General features: G+C 40.4%; 1 protein-coding gene across 3 annotated transcripts in view; it reads right to left on the bottom strand.

The window, feature by feature from the left end:
- Window positions 1–15777, bottom strand: part of LOC130119043 (protein prune homolog 2-like) — a 61892-nt gene that overhangs the window by 19895 nt on the left and 26220 nt on the right. The gene's annotated exons all lie outside the window — the stretch shown is intronic.

Below are 15777 nucleotides of genomic sequence, written 5' to 3'. Positions count from 1 at the left end.
TCCTCGACTTTTGAAAAATATACCCAAACTTTTGAACGTTTAGTTCTCTCCGCCATGATGAGCGCTTGAGCAGAGCTGTCTGTGCGTGTGTGAGCGAGTGTGCGGAGCACAGCACAGCCCCGCCCCTCGAGCAGTAAGAGAGAGAGACAGAGATGGAGAAAACGGCGAACAAGATTATGTTCGCGACGTTTAAATTCCTCGAAAAACACAATTACCACAATATAAATCTCACTCCATGATTTCCCGAGTACCTACCGACTACCGATAGCAGAACTGAAAACGTCGGATCTTAAAAATGCTCCGGTTTTTACTAATTTAGAACCGGTTCCCGTTTAGAACCGGGTTTCGGGGAGCATCCCTAGTGAAAACATTAACAAGCATACAGTAGTCTTAACTACTGGCCCTAGATTAATGAGTGTTTGATCAAGGCTTTTTTTTTTTGCTTAAAGATCAAGTAAAAACTTGTTGTTAGCCTGCCTCTGCTCACTCACATTTTGAAAAAGATTAAAAAAAAAAAAAACACAGCAAAATGACAGTGATGGCGGTGTGGTTGGTCGATCCCGCCGGGTCATCTTTCTACTCGCTTCCTATCTTACTGGTCTAACATACCGAATCACACGTGTGTCGGCCATGTCACGTGGGTCTCAATATCTTTGATGCGCCCATTAGGGGTGTACAATACTACAGAATTTGGTTTCGATCCGATACCAAGTAAATACAGGGCCAGTATCCCAATACCGATCTTTTTTTTTTAAAGCGGCTTATGTACTTTCATGTAGGGGGCAGCAATGTGTCATGATTTATGAGGTGAATGAATCATCAATAGGCTAAATCTGAATACATTTTCATGACCACTAAATGATTTTTTGATTTATGATTTGAAAGATTTTTTTTTGCTTTACACTTAATCACATGCATGTTAAAACACAGGACAGTTTTTAAAGGCAAATAACAAAAATATCTTTTATTACTGTAAGTTGAATGTGCAATCACGAAAAAAGTTTTTTGAATAAACAAAGTGCATACAATTATTTGTGGGGAACGAATGTTTTAAAACTTCCATTCTTCTTTCCTTTAGAGGTTTTTGTTCAGAAATAATAACATGTTTACATTTTTCCCTTTCACTGCACTTTTTCTCTGGCTTTCTTTTAAATAAACAAAGTGCAAACAATTATTTGAAATAAATAAACAAAGTGAAAATAACAAAATAAACGCACAAACCCTAAACAATTCTTCTTTCCTTCAGTTAGAGCAACATTCTCATACTTTTAGCCACCAAGACCCTCCTGTGTCCAGGGAAACAGTCCCTGTTGAGAACTACTGAGTTATGATGATCTGCTGTGGCGACCCCTAACGGGAGCAGCCGAAAGTAGTAGTAGTAGTGAGAACTACTGAGTTAGAGGTTTTTGTTCAGCAATAACGTTAACATTTTCCCTTTCCATTTTTTTTAACAATGTGCACACAATTATTTGAACAACAAACGTCTTAAAACTGTTGGTCCTGTTGTAAACAAGCAAAGTGCAAATAACCAAACAAAAGCACAAGCTACCTTAAACTATTATTATTTCCTTCAGTTACAGCAACATTCTCAACCTTTTTACCCCCAAGACCCTCCTGACCAAGGAGATATTCCCTGAGGCCCGTGTAGCACCTGTGTCACTATAAAGACATCTAGAAGCCACTGAACCAGTTCTAGGCTCGGAGGGAGTGGTATGTCAATTAAGTAGTAGACCAGAGACAGGGGATAAAGTATAAACAAGCCGGAAATTTTAATAAACAACAGCGCTGAATAACACACACACACACACACACACACACACACAAAAGGTATTGACAAGGTAGGCTACACAAAAAACAGGTGAGTTACCAGTTTCTTATTTAACCCTTTCTATAATTTAGAATAGGTTATTTCAAATTTTTAGGTTGATTTAATCAACATTAGTTCTTTTAAGTTTTAGACGTCTATTTATATCACTAATTTGAAGTTTAGATCTATTTATTTGATCTTGAGTTAACTCTATTTTGTTTTTCGGGTGTGGATGACCGGTAAGTATAATCTTTTTTTTCAGGTACGAGGTAAGTGTTACATTCTTTTTCCCTTCTAGGTAACTACAGGTAAGTATAATTTCACTTTAACCTTTAAATTCACTAATACCTTTTTTAGGTGACTAACCCTTTAACAGTTTTTTCACAGGAGAAACACCAATCAAGATCAACTTGAACAATCAGAATACACCAAAATAAAAATAAAGAAAGTAACCCTTTAAATCTTTGGATAGTCCTTGTGGTTCAAGTTCAAATGAATAATCAGTTCTGTAATCTCAGTATAGCTTCCTCACTGAGAATGAGAAATCCAAAGTTCCACAATCCTACCAGAAAGATGGAACAACAGTCTGTTCAGGTAGGTCAAACCATATGGAGGTGGTGTAGATGAGGTGATCCAGATGTCCTTTCAATAGGTAAGAGTTACTTGGTTGGGGCTTGCCATCTAGTGTCCGTGTGTGCGGAGTCCTCATGTGTACGCACAGAAGAAGAATCCGTCGTCGTCGTAGTCCTGAGAAGACTTTCCCGGAGGGAGAAAAAACCCTGGCCTGCATAACAGGCCATGCACAAAACAGTCCTCTCATCAACAGTCCATAACCAACAAATCAAAATAAACAATATTTTTACCACACAACGAAAATACATTTGGACTTTGTCCTTATAATTGTTCTGCTTGTGACGTTAGCTAGCTTACTGTACTTTTCCAGGCTAGAGCGGTTAGCTACTTTTACAGACTGGCACAGTTAGCTACTTTCACAGGCTAACACATGCAATGAAATTCGACATAAACTATAACACAACTCACCAAAACCGTTCTGTGGCTGTCCCACAGGCACAACTTCAGTTTTATAAGTATTTATCTTCACTTTTCAGATGTTTCTGAGAGATTTTTATCGAATGATCAGCAGATATCTTTTCTGTTTGCTTTCGGTCTAGCTAGTTCGTTCTGGGTTTTACTGAGCAGGGCTCATGCAGCTAGTTCGTTCTGGGGACTGAGCCAGGCGCACGCTGCACACGGCATCCTAAAGGGGCAGTGGGATTGGGATTGTCAAAACATTTTTAACTTCATATGAAATTAATATAAACCAAATGGTATGGATTTCAGTTGTTTTTAGGTACAATATTTATTACCATCAGTTATTTATGCATGTATCAATTGTTATTTATTTATTACTCTATGGCTATTTATTATATAATCTCAACCCTGGGTTACACCCGCTTTTGGGCCCAAGCCCCACTGTTGGGAACCACTGAGTTAGAGGTTTTTGTTCAGAAACAATAACATGTTTACATGTTTCCCTTCCATTGCACTTTTCTACCTTACTAACCGTCCTGCCTTAGAGAAAATCCTTTCTGCAGGTACAGAGGACACAATGACTCCCAGGTGTTTCTTGGCAAGCTTGCTTAGAGAGGAGAATGTTTGTTTTTGTTTTTTTCCACCAAAGTAGTGGGTCATGCTCCCATGGAATCGGTTTCTCTTCTGAGAACCGGCGCATTTAAATTAAGGTATCAGTGCCAGTTGTGCGATGCTGCTGGGATGCAAGCACTTGAGTGTCAAACTCTGTCCATATCCCACCTTTTGCTGCAGGTGGGAATGCAGTTGCCACTGCAGGGAAGGTTGAAGTAGTCGCAGTATCCATTGCCGAGGCAGAGCTTGAGGCAGATTCATGAGTTAACACTGAAGTGGCTGAGGTCTGGCTCAGTAACTGCCTTTCAGTGATGAGTCGCCCTTTTACAGGTTCAACATTTGCGTGGTCGCGGAACCCAAGGTTTTTAAATCTTGTGTCCAGGAAGGTGCTGACAGCGAGACCATAAAAGACTAGCTTCGTCTAGTCAGAAAGGCACAAACTGACAAAGCCTCTTGGATGAGAGTCGAAACGTCTTCACAGATATATACCAAGTCCAGTTGCACTTGATTCAACTCCTTTGGAGAGACCATAAAAGGTTTCAATACCTTTGAAACGACGTTGGCATTGAACTGGCAGCTCAGCAGCTAGCTTGCTACCGTTGTGCTCATAAGATGCAGTTGCTCTCATAAGGAGTGACATGAGAGGAATCACTTTTGAAAGTGAAACATGTTTTTCACTTGAAATCTCTCTTGTCACTTCCTCAAAGTGTCTCGGGGCATCAATGAAGAGACTGATCATGGCCCAGTCTTCCTCACTTAAGCAAAGTGTGCTCTTTCCAAGAATACAGAGGACTGTTTTAACAGCTTCCTTCTGCTCAGAGTCTCTCAAACATATAGAACACAGAGTTTCACCTCGTTTCCGCTGACTGTATCAGTTTGTGTTCTGGAAATTTCAGCTGTTTCTGAATTTCTTTGAGCCTCTCTGCTGCTCTTGTGCTGTGGTGAAAGAAAGCTACTATAGCACTGCATCTCTGCTGGATGTTATGTAGATCAGGAAGAGCCTTAATGGAGTCTTTTACCACTAAATTCAAAGTGTGTGCAAAACATGGATAATGCGCCAAGCCTGCTTTGTGCACTGCAACAACCATATTGGCTCCATTATGTGACTACAGCCTGAACTTTGTCAGTTATGCCCCATTCATCAGTGATTTGTTTTAATTCTGTGCAAATTGTCAGCACTGTGTTGTCCTGCAAAACTACAGGTTTCCAGGACATAGGCTTGCATTTGCCAGTTCTCATCCATGACATGGCATGAGACAGTCTCTGTGGCTCTTGATGTCCACATGTCTGTTGTGAGTACAACAGTGTTTGCACCATCCAGAGATTTTTTTTAAACTTTTGATCGGCATTCTTCATACATTTCTGGTATTTTCCCTTCCATTAAAGTTTTCCTACTTGGAATCTTATAGCGTGGCCCAAGTGTCTTGACAAAATTCCTAAAAACCTCATCTTCAACCACAGAGGGAGGTTGCATGCCCTTCACAATCATTTTGGCAAGGCTTATGGTTATATTGAGAGCTCTTGGGGAATCACCTAGATGAAATAACAAAATACTTAGGTCTATAGCCTATATAGACTACATACAGGAATTCTATAGTCTCCTTTTCACAGTTACACAGAAAGGTTACTATATTCAGCCATTTTTATATTTCAGTTTTGAGATATTTTTTTTTCAGTTCCATATAAATAATTTCGATGAGTTTCAATGGGCTGAACATATTTGATTGCCTGAATATAGTCTTTATTTAATCAGTCTTCTAAAGTAACAGCTAATGATGTACAATCACAGTTTGAAAATCTAACATTAACCAATGCTGAAGATCCGATTTGAGTAGAACTACACAGGCTACCTGAATACTCCTTGTCTCTCTGAAAGGACTCTGCCGAAGAACTCTGTCTCTGGGCTGGGCTGGGGGTCTGTCTGTGTCTGTCTGTCTGTGTGATTTCCCCTTCACCTCCCTTCATTTCTTTTGAAGCTCTGCGTTCTCTTTCTCATAGTTTATATAAATTGGTGGTGTTACCAAAGTGGCGAACAGCCTTCTTACACACAATGCATTTCGCAGGGTTTTCATTTACATGTGGAAAATAACTCGCTCCTCCTCCTCTCTGCTATCACTGCATGTGTTGGATTGGGGCCGGTAGTCAGGGTGCCTGCGCGTGTGCGCAACGCGTATGTTCATGTGACGACACAACAACAACAGCAGTGGCGGGTTTGGCTATAGTGAGAGGTGGCTATCCTGTGTTCTTTAAAACCTCTAATCAAATAAGTGGGGTTTCACTAATAAACATATCAGTGTTTAACTTGTATGGGTGTAATCACTACTTAGTAGGCTATATGCAATACTCTTTTTCTTAATTAACTTAAAATATCAAAAGTAATCATTCCACATCACTGTGTTATAAGAAGTTTAAAATATTTACTTATAAAATATTGTTCAGTATGTAAATGCTTCGTTTTCAAATATCTTTTGAAATCTCCCAGTCAAATGCATACACATACACATTGAAACATAAGGGCCCAAGAAAAAAAAAAGCCGGCAATAACCTAGCCTAATTTCAAATACCCAGTTCAAATGATGCAGGCCTGAGTGTAGCTTGTGAACGTTGTAGCCTTAAACCAAATGGCTGCTTCACCTCGCAGGCAAAAACAAAATGGCTGCTTCCCCACGCAGGCAAAAACAAAAGAACGGTACCTTTCCTCAATGAAATGTAGCCTTCAATACACAAGGTCCACGGCGGCGGCAGCAGGAGGAGATGTGACAAAAAGATTCACGATGCTGACGATCTCGGCAAAGTCCACCACTCGACAACGCTATCCGGCCCCGTCGGGGTCGTCGTTCGTCGTCCGTGTCGCAGTTTCACACAGGCTTTGCTAGTCGAGGTCGCTGGTCGCTAGCTTGTTAGCAAAGTCCATGCAAAAGCACTAGCCACTAAGTCAGCAGCTAACTTAAACTTCTTTCGGTCTTCTTGTGCTGAGTAGTTTACTCAAAACGGACAGAAATATCACCATTAAAGTTTAGTATAAGAGTCCTGGTTGAACACTTTCACTAAAAATGGTGTACACCTTAACATAACATTTCGTATTTTTCTTTTCAGCAGACCAGACGCTTCTTCCTACGTCGCTCTCTCTCAACTCCCTCCCTCGTTGACCTCCAATGTGATTGGCTCATTCACCAGAGTTTGAAAAAAAAAACTAACTTCACAAAACATTTGTGTACCTCTTTCTTCCTATTCTTACAGGCATTTTTAAAGCATTTTCACATATATTATTACACAACAAATATTTAAAATTTTTAGATGCTGTATTCAGTAAAACATGAACATTGCCCAATATGCATTTCTCTCATTGAGCAAAATCATAACTTCCTCGTTGGTCAATGAATCTTAACAATTTAACCGTAAATTCTATTCATTAAACTATGAAATTATTTATTCAAAATGATATCTTATAATAATGAATAAATTTCAACAGGGTTACACCTGCACAGACAGCTCTACTCCTTGTTGAAATGGGTGACTTATAAGAGAGAAACTGAAACTAGCACCGATCCCATTGTGCTAGAATCGATCTGGTATCGATAGTAATCGATATTTGGATCGATCTGCCCACCTCTAGCCTCCATACTACATGGGCAAATTGGTCAGGGTTGATGGTAATGGGCATTGTACCCAAAGCAGATTTTCTCTCCCAAAGCCGCAGTGTGATATGGTCTCTTTTTGTTGAATTTATCATGAAGGCAATCAATTCTACCATCCTAGACCCATACCAACATGTTCTGAGCTGTAAATGTAAAAAAATAAAATAAACCCCCCCCCCCAAAAAACCCCAGGTTTTACTACCACTGTTAGTATGTTTGCTTTGCTTGGGCAATAGTGTGTTGTAAGTGAACTTAACCTCCAGCTCAGGGAGGAGTGCCACATCACTAGATTATCCAAACACAATTTCCAGCTCCTTTGGTAAACCAGCAAAATTCCAGAAAGGTGATACATTTGACTGAGAATATAAAAGGATATTGGCTGAGCCAAAGGAGATATGCACAGCCTTTAATAAACAATTTGAGGCAGCGGGTGACTTATTTGACTCTGTACTCAGATAATCGCTCATCTCGGTAGTATTGGTTGGAAATTTATTCACTGTGAATGAGCATATATGCAAATTTTGATTAGAATATGCAGAGTGGTCCGATGTCATTCAGGTAATTTAAAGACTGTTTAGACACTTTAATCACACTGTTGCTTTCAATCAGAGCTTTCCCGACATGTTCCACAGTCTTGCAAATGACGTGGCCATGGCGTTTGGGTCAACTTATTGTTTACAGGGGTGTCCGGGTAGCATAGCAGCCTATTCCATTGCCTACCAACACGGGGATCTCCGTGTACGGCCCGACCAAGCCGTGTTACCTCCGGCTTGGTCGGGCATCCCTACAGACACAATTGGGTGTATCTACGGGTAGGAAGCCGGATGTGGGTATATGTCCTGGTGGCTGCGCTAGTGCCTTCTCTGGTCAGTCAGGGAGCCTGTTCAGGAGGGGGGTGGGGTGGGGGGAACTGGAGGGGATAGCGTGATCCTCCCACGCGCTACGTCCCCCTGGTGAAACTCTTCATTGTCAGGTGAAAAGAAGCGGCTGGCGACTTCACATGTATCTGAGGAGGCATGTGATAGCCAGCAGCCCTCCCCAGATCGGCAGAGGGGATGGAGCAACGACCGGAACGGCTTGGAACAGTGGGGTAATTGGCCGGATACATTTGACAATTGGGGAGAAAAAGGGGGAAACCCCCCCGCCAAAAAAAACATGCAGATTGGTCTGATGTCAATTGGGTAATTTAAAGACTGTTTAGACATATAAACCCTTTAATCACACTGTTGCTTTCAATCACAGCTTTCCCAACATATTCCACAGTCTTGCAAATGACGTGGCTATGGTGTTTGGGTCAACTTATTGTTTACATAGAAAATACAAAACGAGACCCACATGTAGATGCACATTATGGGCATGCTGCAAAGGGCATTTACAAATGAATCATGAAGTGTCTTGATGCATGCTCAATAATCCAGGGAAGAAAATCAAAGAAGCTTGAATCACTTCATCTGGATACGTTTATTAACAGATACATTTCATCACTCAGCTAAGTGACATCGTCAGTCTAAACTCACTGCAGGTGACCCCACCCCTTATAAAAAATACAGTACAATACAATTGCCTAACGATTGAAACTAACTGGAAACTGAAACTGGTCATTGGTTTCGGTCATTAGGTACTGTATTGTTCATAAGGGTGGGGATAGCTGCAATCAGTTTAGACTGAAGATGTCACTTAATTGAGTGATGAAACATATCTGTTAATAAACGTACCCAGATGAATTGGTTCAACCTTCTTTGAGGATTTGGGAATGTTTGCGATCACAGCATTTTAAGATGGCGACAGATGTACTCTTTGGCACCCCCTCGGTTCAGCGATGGTCATTTCCTCTTAACATAGATCGCCTCTTTTCGAGTGACAATGTCCCCACCGACACAGTGGCTGGGGAAAGGGAGAAATCCCACATTAAACAGGCCCTGGTTAAGTGTTAAGTTAACACAGAAGAGCTAACGCGTCAGGCCAGGACTCCGCAGTCTACACCAATCTACAGGCCAGTGGCCACTCTTTCAGGGATGAGGATGTGCACATCCTTGATAGGGAGGAATGATGGTTTGCACGAGGAGTCAAAGAGGCCAACTATGTGAAGAGGGAACGACCATCCCTGAACCGAGGGGGGCCTAAGAGTACATCTGTCACCATCTAACAATGCTGTGATTGTAAGCATTCCCATAGTACACATGGCCATTGAAACTCTAGTTGATGGTCACACCCGTATTTGCATATGAAACTGGTCATTGGTTTCGGTCATTAGGCAACTGTATTGTACTGTATTGTTTATAAGGGTGGTGATACCGGCGGTCAGTTTAAACTGAAGATATCATTTAGTTGAGTGATGAAACGTATCTGTCAATAAACATATCCAGATGAACTGATTCAACCGTCTTTGAATAAATCATGACATATTCAAACTATGCTTCGTTGCATGCAAACTGCAATATTAAGAGACTTTTCTTTTTATAACAGGCCACACAAACAACTGTGGACTTTGACCACATTATACCTTGGCTACGCCTGTATGGCACGGTGGGGCATGCAGAAAACCTTTGGAATGCTGCCATTCTAATCAATTACACAATGGCTGCATGGAGGATGTCATAAAGCGGTCAAATCCAGTAAATGACATTCCAAGTGAATGATTAAAACTGCATCAGTAAGGTAGACAGGAAAATCGTCCATTAGGTTGTAACCCGCCTCTTTTCGGTTACACAGTTGAGAAATCCTCAGGACTGTTCTTTTCCTACTCTGAAATGTCACTAAAAAAAATCTATCCTACAGATTGCTGCTGTCAAGACCCTTACTTGTGAGTTTGTTTCATCCAGACTTGATAATTACAATGCCATTTCCTCTCAAGCCTCTCTTCACTGAAATGTTATATAGGCCTACTGTGGTCTGTGGTGACTAAATATCTTAGGTCATCAGGCAAAGTTTTTAGTTTGCTTGAATATGTCAAAATTGGACCCCAGATGGAGAAAAATTTGTCACTGGACCCCCTAAGAGTGTACTTAATCTTCTCTAAGTGTATGAAATGCATCAGATGACTCAACCACATAGACACTTTAGGTGGGTGTTTTGATTTCCAATGTAATAAAATTCTTCTGTGAGCAAGCAGTGTCGTGAAAGCAATGATGGTTTTATGGTTTTTCTTTATTACAGAGTGTTCCCCATCTTTGATTCCAAATATAGCTGCTGCTGCATTGGGTTGGAAATCAATATCAAGTGCTTCCGATAGTGATTTAAAAACCATAGACCAGTAAGTTGTCAGAGCCGGGCATGACCAAAACATATGGGTTAAATTGGCAGGGGTGTTATGGCACCTGTCACAACTTGTGTCTGAATTAGGGTAAATCTTAGCTAGTCTTGCTTTAGAAAGATGAGCACGATGTAGGACTTTGAACTGTATTATACTTAATCTTTCACAGGAAGTATTATCATTCACTTTTTGTAAAGCACAGTTCCAGTCGTCCTCCTCCATGGCCTCTCCTAGCTCATCTGTCCAGTCTGCTCTAATCTTAGCAAGAGTTATGTTTTTAAGAGAAGCTATACAATCATGTATCCTTGAAATTAGTCCTTTAGAATTAAAAGTGATCGCTAGCATACCATCTAAACCTGAGACTGAAGATAAGTTTGGAAAGTTGGGGTCATGGCTCTGAAGGAAGTGGCAGACTTGAAAATATCGAAATAAGCTATTCCGAGGGAGCCCAAATTTGTGTGATAAGTCATCAAAGCTTGCAAATACATTGTCTATGTACATATCTTTAAATTTAGAAATACCTTGTCTTTGCCAAAAAGAGAATGCAGAGTCTAATTTAACTGGGGGGGAAAAGGTGATTATTGCATATAGGACTCATGCTAAGACAATGTTTGAACCCAAAGTTCCGTCTAAATTGAAACCATATCTTGAGGGGTACTGATGACGACTGCGTTGTTAGTAAAGTGTATAATAGAAAGAGGAGAGCCGGAAGTGACCAGGGCTGTGAGAGATGATGAGATACAAGATGTAGCCTCAAAGTCACACCAGTCTATATCTGGCGAGTGAAGCCAATACATAATTTTTTGAACATTTGCAGCCCAATAGTAATGGCAAAGATTTGGAAGAGCTAAGCCACCCTGTAATTTAGGCCTTTGTAGTAATTCTATACATATTCTAGGGATCTTATTGCTCCATATGAATGAAATGAAAGCCTTATCAATGGATTTAAAAAAGGATTTAGGAAGATAAAGTGGGATAAATTGAAACAAATAAAGGAACGTGGGGAGTACATTCATTTTAATACAATTCACTTTTCCCACCAAGGACAAGTGAAGTGACTCCCACTTTTTCAGGTCTAGTTTGACTTTCTCAAATAAAGGAGAAAAGTTTTCCTCATAAAGACTTTGCATGTCTCTCGTGATATTAATGGCCAAATATTTTTAAAGCTTTTCTAGACATTTGGAACGGTAAGGCATTATCTTGTATTTGAAGAGCCAAGTCATTAACAGGGTAACATTTACTTTTGCCAAAGTTTACTTTGTACCCAGAGAATGTACCAAAGCTCTCCAAAGCATGGATAATGTGAGGTGTGCTTAGAACTGGATCTGAAACATATAATAATAAATCATCAGCGTATAAAAACAACCTATGTTCTATTCCTCCTCTATGAATTCCACTTATAGATGGTAACGATTTAAGTGTAATGGATAAGGGCTCTATAGCTAAAGCAGGTCGCTAAAGCGGGTCGCTCGACAGCTGGAAGTATTGTGATTGTTTACCATTTGTAACAACTGGGGCTTTGGGTGAAGTATACAAAAGCTTAATCCATGAAATAAAATTAGGACCATACCCACATTTTTTTAAACAAGCGAACAAAAATTCCCATTCGACCCTGTGAAAAGCTTTCTCTGCATCCAGTGAGATGACCACCTCTGGTACCTCACTGGATGCAGGAGAGTGAATAATATTCAAAAGCTGACGGATATTTGTGAATGAATGTCGTCCTGAAATGAAGCCGGTTTGGTCAACAGATACCACTTTATGCATTGTGGTTTCTAAGCGTAGGGCAAGAACTTTGGCTAGGATTGTCACATCACAGTTTAGGAGAGAAATGGGTCTATATGAACCACATTCTGTGTTATCTTTACCTGGCTTAAGCAGGAGAGTAATTGAGGCTTCAGTCAGTGTTTGTGGCAGCGACCCACGAGACAGAGAATCATTAAACATATTGAGTAAAATTATAGACAATTTATTAGAAAACGTTTTAAAGAACTCTACTGGGTACCCATCCAGGTCAGGCGTTTTACCAGTTTGCATCACCATTATTGCGTTAATGATTTCTGTTTGTTGTAGTGGGAGTTCAGTCTCAGTCCTATGAATTGCATTGATAGAAGGAGCCTGGAGATTATCAAAAACATTTCCATATCAATACTGCTGTCACTTGTTGCTTCTGACATATATAGGTTTGAGTAATATGAGGCAAATGTTTCATGAATTTCTCCTGGGTTAATAGTTAACTCCCCATTTGGTTTCCTAATTTGTGGGACCTGTCGAGCAACCGCTTGGCACGTAAGGTGATGTGCTAAGAGATGACCAACCTTCCCACCATGCTCATAGACATATCCACGTGATTTCAGTAAGAGTCGTTCTGTCTTTCTAGTTGATAACAAGTTATATTAGGTTTGGAGGTCAAGCTTCCTTTTAAAGAGCTCAGGGGAAGGGGCAGTAGAGTACAGAGCAGCCACTGTATCTATAGATTTAATGAGCTGGTCCTGTTTAAGCCTTTGCTTCCTACTGAATCTAGCTGAATACCACATAATCTCACCCCTGATTACAGCTTTCAATGTTTCCCAAAGCAACGATGGGGAAACATTATTTTTTATTGAATTTGATAAAGTCATCAATTTTTTTAGATATCAATACACAAAAGGCTTTATCAGCCAATAAAGTATTGTCTAATTTCCAAGGAGAGGGTTCAAAATTGTTAAGAGGAAATGTGATATCTAGTAACACAAGGGCATGATCTGATTCAATTATAGTCATATATTCAGTTTTAGTGACATAGGGGAGAAGTGTTCTATCAGTGAAGAAATAGTCTATTCTGTAATATTTAAAAGGGTTGCCTCCTAACGGTCACTCTACAGTGTCTCGAATGAAGCAATGTCCACACATCAAATAACGTTTGGTGTTCCATGTCTCCAGACTCTCTTTCAGATTGTTGTGATGCATTACTGGCTTATGACATTTGTGTTTTTAACTCATCCATTCTTGCTTGTACATTTTCTTTCTTTCTGACCTCTTAAAGAAAAAGAAGAAAACTAATATGGTTAAAAACAATCCCAGACCATGCTTCATCACACAATACAGCCACTGTGCCTCCAGGATGAAACAAATAATCAGGTCAAATTGGAAAATGATTAATAGTGATCCACTTCTAAAGGAAATGTTCCCAAATCCACCTATGACAGTGTTCAGAAAAGCACCTTCTATAAAAGACAAACTTGTCAGGAGTTACCTGCCAGGCTCAAAAGAAAAAACATGGTTGCATAAAGACCTTTGGGGAACTTATAAGTGCGGGTCATGTAAACACTGTGCGGGTGTCATTCAGTGCAAGACATTCCTTGACCTGAAAACCCAAGAAGAATACAAAACCAATGGCTTTATCAATTGCAATTCTGAGTTTGTTGTATATCGCCTACAGTGCCCATGTGGGTGCTTTTACGTAAGTAGGACAAAGAGGAAATTAAAAGAACGTTTTTCTGAACACAAATATGCAATAAGGATCAACAATGAAGATTATCCCAAACACTATAGAGAAATGCACCATAGCGACCCTTCATCCTTAAGAGTCCAGGGTATTGAGATGATAAAGAAATCTGTATGTGGGGGGGATAGATTGAAAAAGTTGCTGCAGCAGGAAACTTTTTGGATCTGGAATTTTAAGGCAATGGAATATCCAGGTTTGAACAAGGAGATAGACTATAGGCCTTTTTTGTAAAAATGTCTAATTTATAGTCTACTGTTTTTCTGAGTCACTGTGAACATGTACTTTTATTGTGATATAGTTGTGGGTGTGTGTACACTTAATCTGTGTTTTTGTTTTCTTTTTACAATGAACTGTGTTTGGCATGTGATTGCTCTCTAGGATCTGTGTGAGGAGCGGGTCTTAGTAATCAGATCCAGTCAAGCAACTAACACCTGTGCCTGCACAAAAACCATTCACTCCTGCTTTGTCTCACTATGCGTTGAAGAAGGCCCAAGCTGCTACGCGTGGGCATTTTAGGTCCTTTTTGGATATGTCCAAGTTTCAATAAAGACATTTTTAATTACACGGAGTACCTTGGTCAGAGAGATTTGTTCTCTTTTTCTCAATTGAAAATGTCTATTTTGTTATTGATATATTTATGTTGACATTATAGCTTGCTGCACTTGCATACCACCAAGTATTTTTTTTAAAAGAAGGGGGATGTAATATCCATAGGTCAGGATATAATGGTATGATCCAGTAATGGTCTAGTCCAGCACGACGCTAGGTAATGTTCTCTTTTTCTCATCTGAAACTACTAACCTTGGACCAAAGAGCACCCAACAAATATATTACTTAACTACAGAGAGGACTGAGCACGCCACTGACTCCAAACATATGCAGACATTTTCAATTATTGCACCAATGAAATAAATCTGTAAATGAATCCTCAATGGCCCTGAGTAACATTCCGTAACATCATGAACAATAATACACATATTTCAGTGCAACATCAATTCACATTTCCAACAACATTTTTTTTGCAACACAATATCAACCATTCTGCTTTTTTAAAAAAAAAAAAATTTTTTTAGGTTGATTTCAAACAGTCACAGGTCAAAGATAACTTTTGGCTTAACCACACATCCTGATCTGGTAGTGACGTGTTGTGGTGACACTCTTGGGGAACCTGACACACTTTGCTGTACAATCTTAGATTCAGTGGTCTGGGGCTCCACCTGTATGTCGTGTGTCCTGACTTCCTGACCTGCATCACATTCGTTGGTCTGTAGAAGGTGTCGTCGATTGCGTCGAAGCGCTTGACCTTCATCTGTGATGATGTTGTAAGATCTTTGGATCTCAGCTGGTCCGACAACTGTAGCGGGTTTCCACGTTCCAGTCGGCTGTTGGACTCAGACTTTGGCTCCTGTCGGCAGTGCAGGTAGCGTTTTTGGCATTTCTGTCATAATACTGTTTTTGTCGTTTTTGGCACAGTTCTCTCCTGCCATGGACTGCACTGCGACAAGCAAGTTCTGGTTGTAGCTGTTTTGCAGTGGTTGGAAGGACTGAGTGCTCATTAACAGCTGTGCTGGGGAGTTGAGTCCATCCACTGGTGTGTTCCTGTATTCCAATAAGCTGAGGTACGGGTCTGACCTCTGTGTGTGTGCTTTGTCCATGAGGGCTTTGGTTGTTTGCACTGTCTTCTCAGCCAACCCGTTGCTCTGTGGGTACAGGGGGATGCTTGTGACATGCTCAAAGTCCCATGCCTGTGCAAAGCTCTTGAAATCCTGTGAGCTGTAGCAAGGACCATTATCACTCAATACAGACTGGGGTATTCCAAATCTTCCAAACATGGCCTTCAGCTTCCGGATGACAGTTGGGGATGTGAGGTTTGCGATTTTCTCTACCTCAAAGTACCTGCTATAATAGTCAACTGCAACTATATAGTCAGTGTTGTTCCATTTGAACA

The sequence above is a fragment of the Lampris incognitus genome, chromosome 1 (assembly GCF_029633865.1).
Source record: "Lampris incognitus isolate fLamInc1 chromosome 1, fLamInc1.hap2, whole genome shotgun sequence".
In the NCBI taxonomy this organism is placed as follows: domain Eukaryota; kingdom Metazoa; phylum Chordata; class Actinopteri; order Lampriformes; family Lampridae; genus Lampris; species Lampris incognitus.
This window is presented reverse-complemented; position numbering and strand designations above follow the sequence as displayed.